This window comes from Heptranchias perlo, chromosome 14 (assembly GCF_035084215.1).
Source record: "Heptranchias perlo isolate sHepPer1 chromosome 14, sHepPer1.hap1, whole genome shotgun sequence".
Classification (NCBI taxonomy): domain Eukaryota; kingdom Metazoa; phylum Chordata; class Chondrichthyes; order Hexanchiformes; family Hexanchidae; genus Heptranchias; species Heptranchias perlo.
In genome coordinates, this window is record NC_090338.1 from 57,095,553 (window position 1) to 57,116,191 (window position 20,639).

Below are 20,639 nucleotides of genomic sequence, written 5' to 3' on the forward strand. Positions count from 1 at the left end.
ACGCTCCGAGCTGTTCCAGCTTTCCGACTTTTCCTATCACGGTGATACCAGATAGTTTTTTTTTATCTGTCCCGTTAATAATTTAACCTTTTTTTTAAACCACAGCCAATCACAAGATAAAAATTCAAAATGCCAATTTTTTCTTGAAGATCCCATGTCTGGAATTTAACATGCTCACATTTTATAAGAACCAGAATTTAATAGGTCACTTAACCTCAATAACTCCAATTTTAATTCAGCAATCTCAGAATTAAACACAAGACAAAACAGATACATTACACAAAAGAAGAAAACACGTAAGACGCAGTAAGAAGGGGGCGTGGCCCACAACACTGACAAAAAAACACTGATCAGGACAGGCTTTTTAAAGGGACAGTACACTGAAACAACAGAACCTTTCTTTTTCGGGTCTCTGTCTTTTAAACATTTTTCTAGTCACTTAATTCTATCCATATTAAATGTACCGTCTTCGGGAAAGGGATATTTCTTAGTCCTGGTCCATTTAGACCAAACTATCAACTCGTCAGTTGTTTCTTTCCCAAAGTTTCTGTACATGTAAGCAGCAGGTGTTCCCTTTGGAGGGATTTTGCTGGGGTTGGCGCCCATGGCTTATAGTTTATACAATCCTCTACAGTGTAATTACACAACAGTCAAGACCTATCTTAACTATCACAATTCTATACTTGATAATTCAGCTGATTGGACAAGACGTCATGTGTTCTCTACACCCACTTTAACCAGCTCAGGCTAGGTGCGTGAGAGAAACGTCTGCACTTAGTTGAATCAGCTGACTTACGCAAGATTTTTTTCTTGACAGTACTGTCTCCATAAAGCAATTAGTTCTTTGGCTGTGGTACCTCTGGCCATTGATCATTCCCCAGTTTTTTATTTAATCCCCCTGACAATTGTCTAAATAGTTTTGTCTTGTCCGGATATTGTTCACACAAAGTCTATAAGGCACTGCCCGGTTCCGCAGTGGTATCCAGACAATTACCCATTTTATTTCCCGTTTTCCTTTACTCTTAGTCAACTAGTCAACACAACCGTATTATCGCCACTCAGTCGCTTACTACAGAATTTGATGATGGTCCTGACTTCTTGTGCTTCACGATCCTAAGTGCCCTTGTGCCTCTACGCCCACTTCAGGGTCCTGACCTTCGCGTGGGGGATTTCCCCTCTTAACAACCGGTCTAAGGCTGCACGTTTGAGACAGGCACTTCCTTCCTTTGTCGATCAGCACAAGCAATGAGTTCCTGTTTATACCCAATCACCAGGGACTCGAACCCTGACTTTCAGTGATATTTGATCACTGACCTACCGACTCCCTTAGTACATATACTGACCCTCAGTGATATCCGATCACTGACCTAAGTTTAATTACTCCCCCAGCACGTACGCTGACCCTCAGCCGAAGCTGACCCTCAGTGATATCCGATCACTGACCTAAGTTCTGTCTCTTCTGGTATTCGCCAGACTGACCTGAATCTCATAAGGCCATCACTCGAGTATTAACGATCGGACGACTCATCGTCAGACTGGCAGATTGGAGGAAAACCGAGGTAGTAATAAAACTACTTACATCGGGGCGCCATTTCCTTCCTCCGTGTCTGAGACGATTCGACTCTTACTTCGCGAATCCTCGGTGACTGACCATTGAGATCCCGCTTCTGACACCAAATGATAAACTGGATTCTTTTTACCCTCAGTCTGGTTCAGCAATCACTGAGTCGAATACACCTTCAGAGTTAAACAGAAGCTTTATTCTGTGCGCAGGACTTGGTCTTATTGCCTTGACAGTGACTCCCACCAGAGTCTGTCAAGTTCAACAGAACAAGCAATCTAACATTCAGTGCGTTGCACAGTTATACCATTACAGCGAGAGCATTAGCTTAACTGACAGTTCCCAAGAGCCAATCACAAGTGGGACACGTATACATACATTTCACAATCCTGCCTTAGTTACAAAGCGCGGGCTAAGTTACAGAAAATGACTAAAGGCTGTATCCTCATCTCTATCCCACAGAATGTTCCTTCAGCGTGACTCCCTCCCTAATTCCAAAGCTGGTTAATCACAGGGCTGAAGTCAGAATCAAGGCTACATGGCCTCTCAAGAACTGTATTCTCATTATATTATAAGCCAGCAATACCCTTATCTGTATGGGGGAGGGGGGGAGGCCAGACAGTACCAAGCATCTGGACAGCCAACTTAATTATCAACGTACTAAGGACAATTGTGTCTTTCTGTGAGTGTGTGTGAAATTGTAGCTACCCTATGTATGGGAGTCAATGAGTTAACATTGGTCAAATACCCATCATGCTGTTCTCTTTTTATGGTCAAGTAACTGTTCACGTATTTCTACATTAATGTGGACTTTATGGTTTTCCACAAATCCATTTGATCATTTAGCAGTAAGTGGAGAATAGACATTGGCTTATAATTCGCATTGTATCCCGATAACATTCCACAAGGTTTACATCTGTGCCATAATTATGGGCAGAGATATTAATGGCTTATTTGCATAAACAAGCACATTTTCTGCACAGAGCCATAGTTCGTGCACTGTACCAATAAACTGTGGACTACATATCCCCAGATGGCAGAGATTTCTTAACTATGGCTACTAGAAATGAGGACATTAAGTATCCTCATGACTTTCCCTGACAAAAATAGAGGCATTGGGTTACATTAATTAAGTACATAAGTCGTTGGGAATTGGTACAAGATTTTAACCCATTTATAGAAACCCCATCCAGTCCCCGTCTTTCTAATTTGGTAATAAGAAGGCCTGAGTCATCTAGCCAAATGCCTTTTCAGCATCCAGAATAAACATCCTGATGAATGAGTGGCGTGAACATAGATGCACTCATTGATTGACTGGCAACTGGAACTTGTGCTTAAATGCTTAGCATTGTGGGGGTTGCTGATGTTGCATAGGGTATAAGACTCCTGACTAGTGTATCAACCATACATTCCAGATGTATTTGCAGAGAGAAGAAAACAATGACATTAGGAATCATTTACTACAGATTCAATATCGTCTAACTCAGTTTCTCAGGGCCTTTAAATTGTGGAACTCCACCTTCCCCACTCTTCCCTTCCTCCAACAATCTACAGGCTTCTAAAATCCAAACTTGCAATCAATTAACCACCCAATTTATTTAATCGCTCCTGATTTTTCTTTCCAACCTTGGGGTATCCTACTCTATGAGCCTTGGCCCTTTTCCTAGGTTTCTCAAAAACAATTGTTTGAACAAGACTGGAATAATATATAAATATCCCCACTCCCCCCAAGATAACAGATAATTTGCACAAACTCATTTCCTTGCAAGACAGGACATGATGGGTAATTGCTCCTTTGAGAAAAATAATGCTAATGAAAGTTAGTGATTATCTTCTTAATAGAAATTTCTCATTTATCTTGTTTTAATTTCACTTGTTATGTGATGGTACTCTAAGGAAATACTGCAACTGAGATGAACATCTGTGCATGTCCATCGATTTTGGCACAAAATATCTCAATAACTGCTGTTCCTGAGGGGAGGCCCTGATAAAGACCAACACTGGCTCTGGAGCATGCACTTAATGATCTCAGAGGGGCTGTAATAAAAAGGATATTTGCAGATCATCACACACATTTTTGCACATTACAAGATGTGTGGCATATGGCTGAGCTTGTAGCTGAGAATAAAACCAATCTTTGTGCCACCATTGGAGAGCAGTTCTTACTGATGCAGTACATCCTGGAGCCAATGGCAGCTCAAATCTGTATCCAACCCCATTACAGGGAGGCCTCCAGGCCACAGAGTGCCTTCCATGTGGAAGTATCTAGTAATGGTCTGCAGGCCTTGGGGGCCAAATGATGAGTTCTGGAATTACTTTCTTGAGAACAAGATCTGAGGGTTTGGAGGAAATAAGAGGTTCTATTGGGTTTGTTCCCCCACAGATCAGCGAGCCTCACTATCCTACCTCTGCTTTCCAGTGAGGTTGCTGGAGAGTGCTCCAAGAAGCCTAGTCTCCCTCATGACAGATGCACAAGAGAGTATGCTGGACTGCTCCTGTAGATGCCTTCACAAGTGGGAGGAAGTATACAGACGCAGGCTGCTGAGGATCCAAATCCAGAGTTTCAATCTGTCACAGGACTCTGCAGCCGTGAAGAGGACCACCTCCATCCAAACAGGACCCCAATAGAAGAGATAAGTTTGGAAATTATTATTTTTCTGTATTTCATGAGCCCAATATAAAACGAAAATGACAGTGGTAATAATGATTGGTGCATTCCATTGTTATCATATTTTTCCATAGAAGTGGAGGGGCTGACAATAGATGGTAAGAGTGGTGAGCCTTGATGTCCGAGACGCAATGACAAGAGATGGATCACTCAGGACTGAAGGTGTCCCCAATAAATTGGTCTCAATTTGCTGCTGACTGTGATGCTGTTGTATATTCTTCATATGCTGCAATACTGACCTTGAGGTTTTCAGCCCCTGCCCCTTCTTCCTCCTTGAGGATGCCTTTTACCAGACCAAAGTTGTGGAGAAGACAGCAGGCTAATACAATTCTGGTAACCGTGCTAGAAGCATACTGCAAAGAGCCTCATGACCTGTCAACACTCCTGAGCCATCCTTTCAGCATGCAAATAGCTTGCTCTATCCAGATTCTAGTTTGGACACAAGCTTCATTATACTGCCCTTGTGCTTCATTGGTGGTCCATGAGCCAGGGCAGCATTGGGTAATCCGAGTTACCAAGTAGCCATCAAGGCCCTTGATCGTGAAAGCGAAAAGCACCGCCATTTCAACACAAAATACATCACATTTCCTATAAAAATGCCTCAGACAGCCTTCAGCCTGCTGCCTAACACTAATGCAAATGGAGTCACAGATTCCAAGTGATCCTCAAACAGCCATGCAAAGTCCAGCATGTTTTCTGAGATGTAAACAAGATGCAGCTCAACAACAAAATGTTCATTTACTGATGAGAAATGCATTTGCCACAAAATATGAAATAATTTGTGCCCACATTGACCTTGAAAATATATGGGTGTGAGCAATGAGAAGAAAGCTGACAGAAATAGAATATAAGGCTAGACAAGAAATGGTTTCAATGTGTGCGAGGTACAGCATGGGTGTTGAATTTCATTCTTGGCTCTTATTGCAGGGTTGCATGTTCTAGGGACAGGCAATTTGAGGAACTTAAAAACTAAACAATTTTTCCCCTATTTACTATGTGATTTAGACCTCTGCTTCTTTCTGCCCCATCACAGGCCTTAGAAGGTTCGAAGTCTCTCAAGTATGTGTAACTGTTCATCACTGATAGCAGGATCTACTTACTATACATTGACCTGGGCTCTTAATCATTTTGCTCAGTATCTTTTTATCCCCCCACTTTACTATGCTACTACAACTATCACAGAGGTACCTAATGTGTGTCTCCACCCAGAACATGGAACTACGAGAGAAATGGTCAGACCATGGTAAAAGCAACATCTGGAATTTCCCTATGAAGCAAAAGGAGGAACTGTAGCTTCTGAGTTATACAAATACACCCAACAATCAATGGGAAGAAAGCTGATGGAAATAGAATATAACTAATGTGTTTAAATACAAAGTAAAAACAAAGCGTCATTTAAAAACTGATCCAACAGTGTTCTTATTCAAACTGTAACCATAACATGCAAGAAGTAATTAATTATAGATAGTTGCAACTTATACACCATATTTTACAGTAATACACGTGGAGCGAAACTTCTAGAAAGATGCCTCGGTTTATCAAAGTTATGCAGATGTGTTCGTAATCTTGCATACTTGAAAGTCAGATAAAAAAAGAAACAAGGATGTGAAAACAATATGTAATCAGCAAAGAACATGAATCACACAAAGTACAAACACCAAAAATTAAATCCTTAATGAGGTAGGAAGATAATTAGAAAGCAATAAATATAGGATAGATAAAACAATAAACATGACAAACAGTTAAAAAAATCAGAAACATGAAAAAGAATTAAAACCCACAGAACTAGAAAGCAAATGACATGAAGAATGACTATCTCTTGTTGTACTGCCTCCAGTCACCATTCACCCACTTCTTCACCTGCCTTTCTATCCAGGAGACATGTTTCATTCTATTGCTGTATTGATTTTTCTCCCTGCCCCCTCCTCCATCCCAGATGAAATCATTCCTTTTCTTTCCCATTCATTGTTTTTTAAAGAAATGTCAGTCACCGGCAACTGTGAAAGCTGCAATACTACTAAAGATACATTAACTCAGAAGGTAACAGGCTGCTTCACCCACAATCTCCATGGCATCGCTTGGGACTGACAGGTGTTCCTTTGTTTAATTGCTCCACAACTAGGATTATAATGGCTTTTTCTGACAGTTCAGTGGATGCACTCACTAATTTAAAGAGTTCACTGGCAATAGATTCTACTACCATCAATTCATAAGAACGAAGTTTAAATTATTTTTAACCTTTGCATTGAAAACAATTACAAAAACAGAACTGTTTTTGATATTTTAAGTCCCATTGACTTTAGCAGAGAGTAAAATCGGGTGGGGTATAAAATCAGCGTTGCACTGGGTTAGGTTAAAATTGGCCCCGATGTGTCAGTGATGAAATTCATACTTTCCTATCGATGTAAGTCAGACTTCCTTGGATCAACAATGTGTGCTAGTATAGGAGTATAACATGTGCTGGGTAGGTTATACTAGCCACATACATAGGGTGTCCCAGCTTCCTCCCAAAAACTGGAGACTATTTTTCGCAGCATACAGGATTCACTGGTGCAGGCTATCACGTGCTTCTAAAATGGAACCCTGGGCCCGATATTATCTGGGCGGCGGGTTCACGGCGGGGGGTAGATTGGGCGCATGGGTAATGCGCCCGGTGAAATCAGTCTGCTCCACACGCAATCGCAGGCTGATTGGATCCACTTACCTGTTCTTCCGGATTCCCCGCTGCTAAGCTGCGCGGCGGGCGGACTGCACATGCGCAGTAAGGTCTGTCAGCTGGAGAAGCTCTATTTAAAGGGGCAGTCCTCCACTGGCTGATGCTGCAAGAAATAGGAAAAATTACAGCATGGAGCAGCCCAGGGGGAAGGCTGCTCCCAGGTTTAATGATGCCTCACTCCAGCTCTTATTGGATGGGGTGAAGAGGAGGGGGAGGGCAGAGATCTTCCCCCCAGCAGGTGGAAGGAAGCAGCCTGCCTCTGCCACCAAGAAGGCCTGGCTCGAGGTGGCAGAGGAGGTCACCTGCACCACCAACATATCGCCCACCTGCATACAGTGCAGGAGGCGCTCCAATGACCTAAGTAGGTCAGCCAAAGTGAGTACACTTACTCATTCCCCCACACTCTGTCTGCCACATCACCACCCCCACTCCACATCTCCTTCTGCACAGCCAACACTACTCTGTCACATCACTCCTCACAACCACTCAAACTTCATCCTCATACAATCTCATGGCTCTGACTCATACTCACTCTCTCATGCATCTCTTTCACAGTCAGCCTCACTCAACCTGCCACTACCTGTGCTGCAGCCACAGGGCATGCATCACATATGTGCAGTAGGAAGCGTAAGGCAAATGTGTCATGAGCATGAAGGGGATGCACAAGGGTGTTTGAGGGTTTGTCATGGTTTTTACTTATATTTAATTTCTGATCAACTCACAATACATATTATATTGGCACCACTACTGCCACGTCTTTACGAATCTTGTCTGGTTTGTGCAATAATGCCCTTTCCTGAGGATCACAATGAAGACCCACAACTGATGCCACCCATTGTGTCACTGCAGAGTGGGCGTAGGTGTATTTGCAGGGCTCTTTTGTGCAGACGACTGAGAGACGTCGGCGATGTCCCCGGTGGCACCCTGGAAAGATGCGGAGAAGAAGTTGTTGAGGGCAGTGGTGACTTTGACAGCGACAGGTAAGAAGATGGTGCTCGGGCCAGCCGGGAGCAGCTCAGCATGAAGGAGGCTGCAGATGTCCACGACTACATGTCAAGTGACTCTGAGCCTCCGTGTGCACTGCTGCTCAGAGAGGTCCAGGAAGCTGAGCCTCGGTCTGTGGACTCTGTGGCGAGGGTAGTGCCCTCTGCGACGCATCTCTCTCTGCGGTTGCCCTCCCTCCTGCTGTGCAGGTGGATGTGTCACAGCACTGCGTTGTGGAGCTCCACGTGTCAGAGATGGCCGGCGAGGCTGGTGAAGTTGTTCACCCTCCAAGGAGGTCATGACTGCAGCTACAGCGGCCCCCATCCGGAAGATGTACATCTGAGGGGGTCCGCAAGGTAGGTAAATGTGTCTGGACACCGGGGTAAGTGTGCAAGTTGGTGAATTTTGTTGTTAGGAGGAGGGTAGTGTGGAAAACTATAAAGACCACATTAATGTAGAAATACATGAACAGTTACTTGACCATAAAAGAGAAAAGCATGATGGGTATTTGACCAATGTTAACTCCTTGACTCCCATACATAGGGTAGTTACAATTTCTCACACATGTATCAAGGAAGAATTCTTTTCGAGAGGGAAGAAAATTTTAAATTGACAAGTCCTGTCACTCCAACGGATAATCAAATTATATTTTAAAATAAAGGAAGTCCAGTCTAAATGGTTCCTATTGAATGCTGTGTATCAAGGAAGAATTCTTTTCGAGAGGGAAGAAAATTTTACATTGACAAGTCCTGTCAGTCCAACAATACTGCTCTCAAGTTGGGATAATTGTGAAATCATAGAAGGGACTCGGGCACAATATAGTGGGATATTTTGGGAAATGAAAAGCGGTTCAAGAAGAAATTACGTAAAATAAATAAATTTTGGGATATTGGACCGGACTGTAAATATTGTATCGGACAGTAACGTTCCTCCGGGGCTCATGATAGGTAATATAATGGGTTATGTAAAATTGGATGAGAGAAGTGATTGAGAATTAAAGTAAAGAAACAGAGAAATTACACTAAATGGGAATTTCTCTAAAGTCATTGAATTGGGCATGATTTTTTTTAAAAATCAATCTGGCATAAATATACAATCTAGTGAAGTCAGGAAAGTGTAGTTGAGAATAGTAAATTGATAGCTTTCTCGTGGAGATATTTGTGTCCTTGCCTATAATGAACAATGAGAAAGCTACACTCAATAGCTTGGCCACTACCCTGACAGCTGTACCATGCAGGGGGAGATAAGCACTCTAGACACCCCTGATCTTTTTGATAAGATAACCTGAAAACCTAAGAATGACTACAGTGGACATAAAAGATACAAATGTATGTGGCCATCATCTGAAACGGAGACCAGGATGAAGAACATGATTACAAAGGCCTATGGCCTGGTGAGCTAGTGCAACCACTCTTTAAACAAACCAGTTGCTTTTACAGGACTGAATCCTACAGGACATATGATGTGTGCTATGGAAAAAGTTCGGAAATACCATGAGGAAGAAGAGACTGGCCAGCAGAAAGTTAAGATCCAAGAACACTACCTATGATATGCTGCTAGTATGCGGAGATACATGAAGAAGATACACTGAAGAATGAGTCTCAGACAGGCTCAGTTACTTGACAACAGCACAACATGAAATGGGTAATGTGGTCCAGGCGAGTGAGAAATCCTTTTAAACAAGGCACTGACACATGGTCCATAGAGAAACCAACTAATTAATGAAACAGTCAGGAAACACTGGTACCAATCAGAAGGACTGAAATTAAAGTAAAGAGGGACATAGTAATTTGGATTTCCAAAATTCAGGGTTAGGTTCCCATCAGTTAACAGTGAAATTGGGAGAAACAATATTTAGAAGATATCCGCACGATGGATACAAAATTACAAAATTATGAGGGGCCCAGATAAAGTAGACAGGAAGTACCTGTTTCCCCTAGCAGAGGGTTCAAGAACTAGAGGACATAGATTTAAGCTGATTGGCTGGAACAAAATTAGAGGGATGTGTTACTAGACATGCTGTCACTGTATGTCCACATAGTGTTGGACACAGCCTAGAAGCACAGTGTGGGTTTAACAATACTGGTACCAATCAGGATATTAACTGTACCATGGAGGCCCTAGAGGCGGATCTAAAACCCACTCAAGTGGCATATGCCGGAGAGGGCGAATACTGTGTTACAACTAATTTGAAAACATTTAAATATGCCAATCTAACTTGTGATATTTTAAGTACAGAATTCTACTCCATTCCTGAATTCCCGGTTCGGATTGGACCCGAGGAACTGGTAGAGATACACCGGGCATAACCTCACCACCTTACAAGTTTCTGAGGATGTCAAAAAGGATTTAAAAGAATATCAGAACACATTTGGGTATCTGACACCCCTGTTGCCTGAATACGTCAAAGCATTGCGAATGGAGATATGCCTCTCCCAGAAGGTTTATTATAACCTACAACAGGACAATAAAAACATTAAGCATGACATTGACCAAATTAAAGTCACCACCTGGTGAGATGACCTCTGGAATTTGGGACTGAATATACAGATCCATCTTTGGATTAGATTAATTTCATATGTATTAGTCGTAGTGCAGTTTGTTGTAATGTGCTTTTTTATTTTCATTGCATGTAATAAATGTAAGCAGAGGATGAAGGGTTTGGCAAAGATAGTAAAACAGAGCCTGGGTGAGAATGTCCCCATTGTCTCTGAGGTTTCAACTAAGATCACATCTTAATGGTACGGGGAGTAGCACCCGCTGGAGTAAGGTGCATGTAAAAGGGGAGACAATCATAGTTTGATAGGATTATCAGATGCTGTACCTCTCTTCCACCCGGACTGGTGGCCAACACGAAGGGAACCTGGTTAAGATGAGGTACAGCATCTAACGGGATATTGTAGGGAAAATTTGGATTAAGGGATATAAAGGGGAGGGCCCCAATTCACAGGTATAAAATGGTCTGAAAGGTACCATTCAGTCTAGTTAGGCTCGAAACAAAATATAAAACACCATGCGATATTTGACTATGTTAGCCCTTTTCAAGCTAACATAAATAGGTTTAGCTGACTAAGGACATTCGCAGTTTACTTGAGTAATGTTTAGAAGGAGTCTGTTCCTGAGAAGAGATAAGAGTACAAAGGCGTATTGATGAAACATGTCTGAGTTCTATTGGGACTTCTCTAGTTCAAGGGCTAGTCATATTCGTTCCTTTAATTCTTATAGTTTATTGCTTACTTAAATGTTGCTGTGCTATGATGTCCAATCTGGGTACACATATACCGCCCACAAATTTAATGGTACAAGTACGGGTGACACTGGATGAGGTGCAGGAGGAGTTTGAACGTCTGGGGGAAATAATGCTCTATTACAGTATTGTCCTTTTATATATATATATATATATATGTAGGACAAAAGGAGGGAATGTGGAAAACTATAAAGACCACATTAATGTAGAAATACGTGAACAGTTACTTGACCATAAAAGAGAAAAGCATGATGGGTATTTGACCAATGTTAACTCCTTGACTCCCATACATAGGGTAGTTACAATTTCTCACACACACACACACAGAAAGACACAATTGTACTTTGTACGTTGATAATTAGGTTGGCTGTGCAGGTGCTTGGTATCGTCTGGCCTTCCCTCCCTCCCCCCCTGTAGATAAGGACATGCTGGCTTATAAAATAATGAGAATACAGTTCTTGAAGAGGCCATGTAGCCTTGATACTGACTTCATCCCTGTGATCAGCTAGCTTCGGAATTTAGGGAGGTAGTGTTCTCTCATGCCTCAAAGCCTACGTGCCAAAGCAGGAATGAGCTATGGAGTCCAGAGGAGGCCGGTTCCCTATTTTTTTTTTATTATTCGTTCACGGGATGTGGGCATCGCTGGCGAGGCCAGCATTTATTGCCCATCCCTAATTGCCCTCGAGAAGGTGGTGGTGAGCCGCCTTCTTGAACCGCTGCAGTCCGTGTGGTGACGGTTCTCCCACAGTGCTGTTAGGAAGGGAGTTCCAGGATTTTGACCCAGCGACAATGAAGGAACGGCGATATATTTCCAAGTCGGGAAGGTGTGTGACTTGGAGGGGAACGTGCAGGTGGTGTTCTTCCCATGTGCCTGCTGCTCTTGTCCTTCTAGGTGGTAGAGGTCGCGGGTTTGGGAGGTGCTGTCGAAGAAGCCTTGGCGAGTTGCTGCAATGCATCCTGTGGATGATACACACTGCAGCCACAGTGCGCCGGTGGTGAAGGGAGTGAATGTTTATGGTGGTGGATGGGGTGCCAATCAAGCGGGCTGCTTTATCTTGGATGGTGTCGAGCTTCTTGAGTGTTGTTGGAGCTGCACTCATCCAAGCAAGTGGAGAGTATTCCATCACACTCCTGACTTGTGCCTTGTAGATGGTGGAAAGGCTTTGGGGAGTCAGGAGGTGAGTCACTCGCCGCAGAATTCCCAGCCTCTGACCTGCTCTCGTAGCCACAGTATTTATATGGCTGGTCCAGTTAAGTTTCTGGTCAATGGTAACCCCCAGGATGTTGATGGTGGGGGATACGGTGATGGTAATGCCGTTGAATGTCAGGGGGAGGTGGTTAGATTCTCTCTTGTTGGAGATGGTCATTGCCTGGCACTTATCTGGCGCGAATGTTACTTGCCACTTATAAGCCCAAGCCTGGATGTTGTCCAGGTCTTGCTGCATGCGGGCTCGGACTGTTTCATTATTTGAGGGGTTGCGAATGGAACTGAACACTGTGCAATCATCAGCGAACATCCCCATTTCTGACCTTATGATGGAGGGAAGGTCATTGATGAAGCAGCTGAAGATGGTTGGGCCTAGGACACTGCCCTGAGGAACTCCTGCAGCAATGTCCTGGGGCTGAGATGATTGGCCTCCAACAACCACTACCATCTTCCTTTGTGCTAGGTATGACTCCAGCCACTGGAGAGTTTTCCCCCTGATTCCCATTGACTTCAATTTTACTAGGGCTCCTTGGTGCCACACTCGGTCAAATGCTGCCTTGATGTCAAGGGCAGTCACTCTCACCTCACCTCTGGAATTCAGCTCTTTTGTCCATGTTTGGACCAAGGCTGTAATGAGGTCTGGAGCCGAGTGGTCCTGGCGGAACCCAAACTGAGCATCGGTGAGCAGGTTATTGGTGAGTAAGTGCCGCTTGATAGCACTGTCGATGACACCTTCCATCACTTTGCTGATGATTGAGAGTAGACTGATGGGGCGGTAATTGGCCGGATTGGATTTGTCCTGCTTTTTGATTGACTAATCACTTGACCACTGAGAGTATACGTGTATGCCCATATTCAATGATAGACAGACATTACTGAATTAAGTGAATAAAAGAAAGTTAATGCCTTTGTCTTTCGAAGTCGTAGTCTCAACCGTTGCTTGAGCTACCTTCCAACTTGTACAAGTTTCTTAATAAATTCTTACTTGTCTAAATTAAGTGTTTGAAGTTAATGCATTGTGTATAATAGGTAATTAAGTTTTCGACAGTAGCGGAGGCCAAACTTTGTCCAAAATAACAGAGTGGCCTCCTGCAATGAGTAAGGGTCTCCCCCCTCCACCTGTCAAATGGACCTTTGCAGCTGCCACAGGCTGATGGTTGCAACACATCCATTTGAACTCGGAGTGTTTCTCCCAGTACGGGAAACAGTCTCAGTCAGTTGCAAAATCCCATCCCTGCTAAAATAACAGATCAATCAGGTCTGTAAACGTCCTGAAGTACCTGTTCAAGTACTTTAAGTGGCACCACACTGGCTTTAATTGCCGGCGGGAGTCCCACATGCGGGGACTGTGGGACTCCCGCCGGCAATTAAAGCCAGCGTGGTGCCACTTATGAGCCCAAGCCTGGATGTTGTCCAGGTCTTGCTGCATGCGGGCTCGGACTGTTTCATTATTTGAGGGGTTGCGAATGGAACTGAACACTGTGCACTGTTGCGAATGGAACTGAACACTGCGCATGTGAGCGCGTCAGTGGGAAACCCGGAAGTGGGCAGGTTGGAGCCGGGCTCCCGACCCGCCTCAGGAATCCCCGATTTTCGCAGCCCCCCCACCACGAACGCAGCCGATCGCGGGTGCGAAAATCGAGCCCCATGTCTCACAACCAGGACAGTAAAGAGTTTGCTGCAATTTACAGTTTGGGTGTTGGGTTAACTTTACAACTGGGCTTTGGATCCAAATTCATTTGCATCGAGACTTGACATCTTTTTTAACATAGCAAGTGAGGTACAAAAAATGTATTTGGGAAAAAATTTATTTCAATGTAATTCCTTGTGTGCGAGAGTCCACAATGCAAAACTTGTTAATTTGGTGTTAAATGGCCGTCTCACTCATCAATACCACAAGGGTATTCCGGCAGGCAATGTAAATCAAATGGCACATTGCTGCTGGAGGAATTATTTTTTATGAGGCCAAGGTGAAAGCACATTGTCAGAGAAGTGTAAAAGGAAACTTAACCAGCATTTTCCTAGTCTTACACCCTGGGGGCTATTCGTTCACCTGGGCACAGCAAATACAGGAGAATTGGGCGAGAAGGAGTGTGCACCGTAAAGGAGCCATTTTTCATCCTCAGCGTCTCCATGAAAGCATACTGAGAATCATTTTCATTCATTTACAAACATGCAACAGGATGACGTAAGTCAGTGGCACGATGGTTTACCCTCTGTTGCGGTGGGAAGTGCAGCTGAAAACTTGTTGAAAATATACGTTACTGTTTCCTGACTCAATGGCCCCGATTTTCAAATGAAATTGCAGGTGCATTGGGGGCGGGTGGGGGCTGCGAAAATCGGGGAAATCCCGAGCGGGTGAGGAAGCCGGCTCCAATCCACCGACTTTCGAGTTTCCCACAGACGCGCCTGTGTGCACGTGCGCTTCCCAAATGCGGAATTCCCGCTGGCAATTAAAGCCGGCGGGACGATAGTTAAAGAACCAAATAAGGTACTTTATTTCTGACGTAGTAGATAATTAAACCGATTTTAATCTTACCTGGGCGGCTTTCCCACAGCTTCCGATTCACGCCCGGTGAAACAAGGCAAAGAGCCAGATCAGGCAAAAATAAACAAAATAAATTAAAGAACCATTTCACAAAGTTAAAAAACAAAATAAACCTACCTTTCCACCCTGCTCCGATGTCCAATGTCCCCTCACCCCCCGATGTCCCTCTCAGCCCGATGTCTCCCTCAGCCCCCGATATCTCCCTCTACAATGTCCCTCTCAGCCTCCGGTGTCACCCTCTCCAATGTCCCCTCTTCCTCCCTCCAATGCCCCTCTCCGATCTCCCCCACTCCCCCCTCCGATTTCCCTCTCCGATCTCCCCCTCTCCCCACCCAAGATGTCCCTCTCCGATCTTCCCCTCTCCCCTCCCCGATCTCCCACTCTCCCCCCCACAATCTTCCACTCTCCCCCCCAACAATCTTCCACTCTCCCCCCCCAACAATCTTCCGCTCCCCCCCCACAATCTTCCACTCTCCCCCCCACCCCACAATCTTCCACTCTCCCCCCCCCCCCACAATCTTCAACTCTCCCTGTAAGGGGTTTCTTTTTTTACTGTTTCTCGGGCTTATAATAGGTCAGCCAGTTATGTTTTCCTGAGCTGCCCTGCCCGCAGTGCGGTTGCGAATCGCTTACCCCTTCCTGATTCTGAGCTGAGGACTTATCGAGTGGTAACAAAGACAGACAAACAGACCAGTGGATTGGTACAAGGAAAAACAATGTTTATTAATAAGAAAACTAAAACTACAAGGTAAACAGTATAATACAGAAGATAAAGAAATCGCTATGGATGTAATACAGTCTTACACTTATCGGGTTGAAAGAAACAGACACATCGAGGGAAAATTCTAAAATCACAAGTTTAGCAATATCCCTTAACCCCCAACCTTACACTTATGCTAGGTTGTCTTGTGGCAGCCAGAAAATTAATGCTCACCGGCGAAACAGATGAAAAAGGCCTGGCCCCTGTGCCTGCTGCTGCCGTCGACATGTGGTTGCGAGGTTTACTGGATGGCTTCCTTCTTAGTTGCTAGCAGACAGACAGGATGGGGCCAAGAGGCGAAGAGAGCAGCTACTCAGCCCGAGATATACTGGGCAGCTTCAGTTATACCCTCTTGGTAACAGGTTTTTTCATACCTTATCAGCTTGCTTCATTGTTTGATTTAAGCACGAAACGTAAGACAAAGGACCCCATCTCTGGCCCATTTACATTATGGCCGTTTCCTGTATCGATCTGTATGCTAACTGCTTTACCATTGTTCCGAATGTACCTTGATGGTTCACCTTTTGTCCTGCGATCACTTCCTGCTCGAATTTTGATGTGTTGGCCGGCCATGTTGATAGCTTGCCTCAGGGCTAGAATGCAGCTGCATTGTTTAAAGAAACCTGTCTGAGACACGAAACCTGCCAAGTTGTTGAGAATGCAATTTCAAATCTGCCGGTCCTCGGCCATGTGTCTGACTGTAGCCATTTTGAGAGACCTTGGATTTTTTAAAACAGTCACACCAGGGTTTCTTTAATAACTCCAATAAATCTTCGGGGTGGGGGGAACATGTGAAATTTTGCGAATCCCTTCACTCCCCCCTGTGGATACTTAAACTTGCTTGAAGTGTCCATGCAAGGTGAGCAAAGATTTCTGACCGTCGCAAACAACCTTCCCCTTTATTTACCTATCCCTAATCCCTCGACACATACATTCCCTTACTTGGAGAGAACCCCAGTGTATGGCAGGCATTCGGATAGAAAACAAGGTTGAATTACAACAATCCCAGCACGGAGGGGTCCAAATACCCCTGCACCACTTGGGATGAAACAGTATTTCGCATACTATACAACACAACAATGAACAATCTTTATTCAAAATAACATCAAAACGTAAACTTACTTTATTGAAAACAACACGGAAGGGACCATCTTTATTAAAATAATGAAACAGGCTGCCATCACTCGCAAGGGATGCGTCCCCGAACTCACACGGGTGTTTCGTCTACCCGAGCATACTGGTCCTTCCATACCCTTTGTGTTGTAACTACTACCTCGAGACCCCTATTCCTACACTGGACGCAAACCAGGTAGAGGACGATCCCGAGCTGACAGATTACTAGCACGTGTGATGCCAGACGAATCCAGGAGGGGACCTCTATATTCTCAAAGATGTCCCACCAGGGTGGGGTCGTAATACTCAGAATATCGGCCCCTATCTGGACAGTCTTCTGTTCCAGCGTGTAAAAGTGTTTTTGGGACACCCCTACTGCTTTTAATAATTTAACGAGGTGTTCTGGGAGAGGGGGAATCTGATAGCCAAAGTGGGCTACATACTTTTGGAGGTTGGTGAAGTTCTCTTTCACAGTGAGGTGAACAGTGGATGGTTCAGGGATGGGGACAATTCGTGTCTGTGCCACTTGAACTTCTGCCTCGGGTTTAAAGCAGAAACTGCTGTCACTCACCGCACACCAGCTGTGCTGACCATGCTGGTAGTGAGACGCTGCTGTGGTGATGCAATATGTCCCACCTCCTATATACGCCACCTGTGGGGGAACATGGCCTTGTGCCATGGCTTCCATGGTGCAGTTTATAGGCTTCGCGTCAGCAGCTCTGAACCCGCACTGCGGTTTTGAATAGGCGTTCAAGTGCTGGGAACACAGGATTATGTGTGATCCCCGGCTCTGGCACCCCGAGAGGTCAGTACCCGTCATAGCGTGCTCCCACTTTATGACGTAGGGCGGGACCGCTGTGAAACGAACGTGTGCACCCCCCTGAATGACACCAATGTTCTCCACCCTGTCTTTAATTGCATTTTTAAACCATTAATCTGGGTCTGCAGCTCGATGTCATCTAAGCTGTTGATGACAGAAGACCCCGTGTTAAAACCAGTAAAGACATCGTTAAAAAACACCCCTTCTTTGTCTCCCAATCCTGTCCAAAAGCTCGTGGGTGTATAGTCTGGTTCTGTCACCGTCTGAAAAATCAAACTGATAAAATTTAACATCTGGCCGGGCCCCATACAGGCTGCCTGGCTCGGGTGAAGTGTGAGCGGGTCCCTCGACCTCGGCTCACGTAGACAATACTGGAACGGTTCCATCTTAAAATTACATTACGGTTCCACACCTTATAATAAACCTATACATCTTAACTTAAAACTACAACTTAACTGCTAAAGTTATATACATCCGCCGCCCGTCTCCGAGCGGCCAGCTCAAATTCTGTCAGGACTGCTGCAGGCTGCTCCCTGCGGCGTGGCTGTACTGAGCTTTACTTCCGGTCCCTCACAGCCCGCGACTGCTGGCTGAGGACCTTTGTCTTTCAACTTAACTTTAGCACGGGAGGTGGCCCTTTTAAACTGGGGAGCCGGCGACCATGTCTTCCTTGGCTGGGGTGTCCGAGGGGACCTCCTAGGAAGTGCTGTTGGTGGGGCTACCCTGGCGAGCGGACCCTTGCTGTGGGTCGCAGCCCTCGCTGGCTGGGGACTTTTCCCTTGTGGCTCCTCCCTTCCCAAGTCTGAGCTGGGGACAGGCAACCCTTCGCTGCCTGCTGCCTGTTGCTGAGAGTCTTCCTCTCCAGGTTCAAAACCTAGGTCGGGGGCGGGGCTACCTGCCTCGGGCTCCTCCTCCTCCCCACCTGAGTCCCAGAAGAGAGGGGGAGTGGTTTGGACAGGGGTCTGGGTGACTCCTCCCCTGACTGCCCCTGCAGGTGCTGCCTGTGAGCTGTGACCTGCTGGGAGCTGGGGATTTCTAACCTCGGGTTCGATCCCAGCTGCCTGCTTTTTCACCTCCACAGTACTGGGAACTGGTAGCTCTTGGACCGCTTCCCTCCTAGCCTTGTCTATGGCTCTTTCCCCTGCGCGGACGGTCAGGCCCAGGAATTTCACCTCCTGCTGGCCGATCTGCACTTTCTTCTCTAGTCATAGCGGGGCATCGTCAGGGGGGGCTGAGGGAGCTACCACACCAGTAGTGGCTGCTATTCTTCCCTGGCTGGCCATAAAAGATCGCATGGCCTCAAAAAATGACTCCATGGCAGCGGGGGCAGTTCCTGTCTCTGCCTCCCCCGTCGCTGCCTTTTGGGCTGGGGCGGTGGGATTCTTTCCCTTAGTATCCTTCCAGGGGTTTTTACAATCTTTGCGCAAGTGGCCGTTCTTCCCGCACCCAAAGCAGTTTAACTTAGCCTGGACGGGACGATTCCCTTCCTGGTGCCATTCCCTTTTATGCTGGGCCCCTGATTTAACCTCATGGACTTTCCCCTTGGGTTGGGGCGTCTCGATACCCCTGATATTTTTAAATGCTATCGTGAGCTGGCGGATCACCGTTTCCTCGGTGGTCTGGGGGCTACGGGGGTCAAACCAAGCCGCAGCTCGTGTTCGAATTTGGGGCAGGCAGTTTGTCATGAGACAGCGGAGCCAGTGGGCCAATTGATCTCTGTTCAGGAATGCCCGCCCTGGCATTCCCGGGCATGCGCTCCGGTAGACTGGCCACAGCCTGTCTGCGAAAGGCTGTGGGGACTCCCCAGGGAGCTGTACCGTTTTCCCCACCCGGGCGAACGGACTCCCGTCATTTAGTCCCATGGCCTCCAATATCTCATCCCTTAACTCCTCGTAATCTTTCTGCCCCCTTTTGCACTCATCTGATAAGGTTTGGAGGAGGTCACCCCCCCAGAGAAAACAGCAGCATTTTTGCTTGTTCTGCTTCATCGCAGTCATTAACGCACGCTGCCTGCTCTATCTCACGGAAGTGTAGAGAGGGGTCTCCCTCCACTGTAAGCTTAGGGATATGGCTAACCATGGCCCTGAGCTGTGGGGTGCCATGCGGCACTACAAACTGGTTCTGGATGGCCCCTAGGTCCTCGCCATCGGCGGGCGGGCCGTACCTCCGTTGTCGGAGGGGGTACACTGGTCCCAGTCCTGGTCTATCTACCAGGAATTGCTGGGTCTCCCCTAAAGCTTCATCCTCCACCCCCCCCTTGCTGCCAGACCTCCTGAAAACTCGGGGCTATGGGTGGTGGCCGTGAAGCCTCTGGTTCCCTAACCAGTGTCGTTCTGGGAGCTGCCTGTGGGACTTCCCTGCTTGGGTTGCCGGTAAAATCCGACTGGCCCGCCTTCGGGCTAAGGAGGCATACCATGCCCTTCGCCCTCGCTAAGGCCATGCCCAAACGTTCTATTTCCTGCCTGCAGGGGCGATGATCTGCGTCCTCAAACCCCTGGGCGCAGGCCAGCTTATATGCTGCCTTTACCTCGCCTACTTTCTCCTCCTGCTCTTTTAATTCTTGCGTGAGGCTGTGGATCTTATCCATTAACCTAACCTCACTGCCTCTCGCCTCTCTGACCTGGTATTCCAGGTGTTCCATTCTACCTCTAGCGCTACTTTTGAGCTCAGCGATCTGGTATTCCAGGCGCTCTACCTTTGCCTGGTGGTCCCTTGCCATCTGCGCCCTTTCTTGGCTTATTGCCTGGAGCGCTGCTACCCCTTGCTCTTCGGCTGCTGTCTTTTCCTGCAGCTCTAGGGTCAACTGTTTAATCTTGGCTGCTTGTACTGCTACAGCACGGTCTAGTACCAAGACCTGCTTTTTAAAACACAAGAGCCAGACCGCCTTCTCAATACCTTTCTTATACTGTTTACTTGCTGTCCACTGGATGGCTGCATCTATGGGACGCTCGGCCTTTAACATATCGCCCACCCACTTTTTCGCGATATTTACCTTGCCGCACACATAGGCAGACA